The 3,830-nt window shown below is 44.8% G+C and overlaps 1 non-coding gene across 1 annotated transcript; it reads left to right on the top strand.

The window, feature by feature from the left end:
* The first annotated feature begins 3,488 nt into the window (after window positions 1-3,488).
* Window positions 3,489-3,622, top strand: LOC121448953. Its single transcript, XR_005974422.1, has one exon. It is a non-coding gene; the product is annotated as a small nucleolar RNA SNORA42/SNORA80 family (small nucleolar RNA).
* The last annotated feature ends 208 nt before the right edge of the window (window positions 3,623-3,830 follow it).

Raw genomic sequence — 3,830 nt, forward strand, 5'->3', positions numbered from 1 at the left:
AGTCTATGCCTCTCCAGGGCCAGCTGCTTACCCTTCCTTAACAAAGAGAGCCTTGGTAAGGAGCCAGGCAAAGCTGGGGTCAGGGCTGCTGGGGAGGGAAGGGAGAACAGAGCCCAGAGCCCAGCACCTGATCTTGCTGTCGAATGGTGGCAGCTGAACTGGGGTAGGGTGGGAAATGAGAGCTTGGCTTTAGGGCTTGTTTGGAAGTGGCATTGGAAGAGCTATATGAGCAGCCTGAGATGGTGTCACATACATGACAAGTGACGGTGTTATGTACATAACAAGTAACGGTATCATGTACATGACAAGAGGCCCATCCTGTCTCAGTCTGGAATAGACACGTGTGTTTCCCCCACACCCCAGACCTGTTGTGTACTGCACAGCCTCACAACCACACGTCTGATGTCGGTGACTTGGTAAAGAGTGGTTGAGGAAAGGGTACCTCCAAGACTCAAGACAGACGAAAAGTATTCAGCACAATACCGGCGATGAAGGGAGCCAGAGGATTGCTGTACCGTTTATTATCAAGCAAAATTCGTGCACAGAAATCACAAGAAAGAACGGGGAATCCGAAACGGGTCACCAGCTGCTTTGCCGCTGCTCTGCTCACCCTCCTTGTCCCAGAGGGGCAGACCTGGGTTCCGTCTTCTCTTTTGTGTCTTGTACTCCGCCCTTTGGACCAAACTGCTCCTTTTCATTGACTAGCGGACCAGCGACAGGGTTCCCGTAACCGCCTGGCCCATAGCAGGGACTCTGTAAACGCTGCCGCTGTGTCCACTGAGAAAGTAGAAAGTTTGGCAGAGCTCACGCCCTAGGTGCCAGCTCTAGCTCCCCCACAGCTAGGCAACCCTGAAGAGCAATCTTGCTTCTCCTCATCTCCCTCCCCTCATCTGGAAGCCCAGATAGAAGGCCTGGTTCTTCTGGTAGTTATGAGGATTAGATGAGCTTGTACCTGTCTGGGACCAGCCCTTGCACAGTCTGCATCAGTTACAACAGCATCGATCTCTAATATGCTGAGGTGAGCCGAGATTCAGAGAGAAATGAGACTGAGGCCTCTCTGTCTTCTCCTCAGGGCTCACTTCTGGACCTGCTTCTTCCCCCACCCCCCATCCCAGTTCTCTGTGGGCTTTCTCCTCAAGGCGCCCACAGAAAGCTGGCAGAGTTCACGGTGCCAGGCAGCCATCCCTGGGGACGGAGAGGAGGATAAATAGATCCTCTAGCCAGTGCTGTTGATCACCTGGGTTTGAAGCACCCTGCTTGCTTGCTGGGTAACAGCCTGGTGGCTCTGCTGATTAATCCCTAGGTGGTCAGAGCTGACATGGTGGTGTCTGGGTGTGGACTATTCTGAGAAAGTCCACAAACTCCCTTGAGGGAGCCCCAGCTTCAGAAGTCTCCAGAGAGTCTATTTCAGAGGAACAGGCAGGAGAATAAAATAACTTCAGGCTCAAGCTTTGAAATTTATTTACTCAGTTTGGCCAATCCTGCCATTTCAAAGAACTCTGTCCCATGGGACAGGCCAGACCTCAAAACTCAGCCTGCAGCCCGAGGTGTGGATGCTGGCTTGTGTATAATGCCTGTGTCCTTAATGGCCTCTGGCTTTAAAATTTTTAATTAATAAATTTAGAGACAGGGTCTGAATGCCGGGCTGGCTTAGAACTATGTATATTAGCCCAGGCTAGCTTTGGACTCATAGCAACCCTCCCATCTCCTGTTCCTGGGTGTGGAGCTGGGATTACAGTTCTGCTCACCACATCCAGTTTTCTCTGCATAATAGATGTTCATTTTATGATGTGAGATTCCCCTCTGTATGCTGTAAATATGTTTTACTATCATTGGTTAATAAAGAAGCTGCTTCAGCCTATAGCAGGGCAGAATAGAGCTAGGTGGGAAAACTAGACTGAACTCTGGGAGAAAGAAGGCAGAGTCAGAGAGATGCCATATAGGCACCAGAGGAGAAAGATGTCTGCCAGGACCTTATGGGGAAACTATGAGCCCCGTGGTGAAATATAAAATAATAGGAATAGGTTAATTTAAGATGGAAGAGTTAGTTAATAAGAAGCCTGAGCTAATAGGCCAAGCAGTGTTTTAATTAATATAGTTTCTGTGTTATTATTCAGGTCTGGGTGGCCAAGAAGCAAACAAGCAGCCTCCATTTACAAACTGGAGTGCCAATGTGGGCTGACGACATCCACATAAAACCTGAGAAAACTTGCAAAGCAATTCTGAGTTTAGCAGTTTAGCGCAGTTTTTTGGTAACCGCATTTTGGTGTGGGGGGGTGGACTCTGTTTGCTGGCTGCAGGCCAAAGCATGCCTCCTTTGAGAGAGGTCTTCCTGACTCAGCCAAGGCAGCAAGGGCTGCAAGGCTTCTTTAGGGGAGGGCTTCCTGGTTTGTGCTAGTTGCATAAGCTCTGGCTCTTTCAAGAGGCCAAGCACTTAAATGGGGTCTGTGAGCAGTGTGTTACAAATTGTTTAATAGCGATGTAGATCCTCTATGACCCTGGATCTGGGGCAGTGAGCACGGCTCTCAGAGGCAGTGAACATACCTCTGCCATGTTGGACTGGGCAGAGCCAAAAGATAGGGCCATGGAGTTGGTCCTAGCCACACCCTCTTAGCATTAAAAAAAAAAAGTGTACCTGATCAGAAAATGATTACATATACGCAATAAAGACAGATTCTGATAAAAATAAACCTCTAAATGGGTCACAGTGTGTTTAAAAATGTACATAGGCTTGAGAGAGAGAGAGAGAGAGATAAAAAATAGTTACAAAAATAAAGTAAATGATTTTAAAAAATAAAACAAAGTCTTTAAAGACACAGTAAAAGTAATATAAAGAATACAGATAGTCATAGATTAAAGGAGTAAAGAAAAATAAACTACATAAACATAAAAATACACAGAGACTCTGGATTATGTATATTATTGTGTTTTCTTTGAATTTTTTGACTGTGAATGAGCTAAGTTCAGAGAAACATTTCATTGTATGGGCTGCTAAGCTAAACTAACATACATATTTTAAAGGTATCTTGGCTTCAAAATTTGGGTCTAAGGATACATTGCTTTGGAAAAGAGGTTCTGTTTTTGTTTCCACAGAGGACATAAAGCTGTGGATTCCTTACCGGCTAATGTGGCTTGATCAAACAAGACCCCCTGAAGCAACAGCCCAGATGGTCCAACATCCATGACAGCTTCAGGACTGCTGGCTGAGATGGATTTACCACGCAGGATACACCATAAAAGACCTGATTTAACAGTGCCCCCCAATCAGCAGGAAGTAGTCTAGAGAACAACACCCAAATTTTCTAAATGATTGTTTGTGTTTGTTTGTTTACATTTAAAGGAAGATATGCTATAGAGATGAATACTTTGCATTGGTATGGATCTTGGTTTATTGATACAAATTTTAGGTCAATTTTGTTATATGTACATTTCTGCTCTTGATTAAGGTATTGTGTTTGTGCAGCACATTTAAAAATGTAATGTATAGTGCATGGGTTTGGATTTATGGCAGGCCCGTTTCCCTGGGTCTGTCATAGTGTCCTGTGCTAGAGCAATCTGCAGCCCCGAACCATTGCCTGGCCTCTGCCTGTAGGCTACTGGCACTGAAGTGGGTCACACAGTAAGAAGGGGGGAAAAAAAGAAAAAAGAAAAAAAATTTAAAAATTGTAATGTATAATTAAGAAATAGAGGTTAATAGATAGGCATCTATAATAGTCAAGCTTGTAGTCATGTTAGGTTTTCTAGATATACAGAGCTATATTTCAGATAGATATTCTTGAAATCTTTCAAAGACATACAGAATATGGCATTTAAAATGTTTTAAGAACTTA

The sequence above is a fragment of the Microtus oregoni genome, unplaced genomic scaffold, assembly GCF_018167655.1.
Source record: "Microtus oregoni isolate MIOR12 unplaced genomic scaffold, Mior012 000005F_ref0000423, whole genome shotgun sequence".
NCBI classification, from domain to species: domain Eukaryota; kingdom Metazoa; phylum Chordata; class Mammalia; order Rodentia; family Cricetidae; genus Microtus; species Microtus oregoni.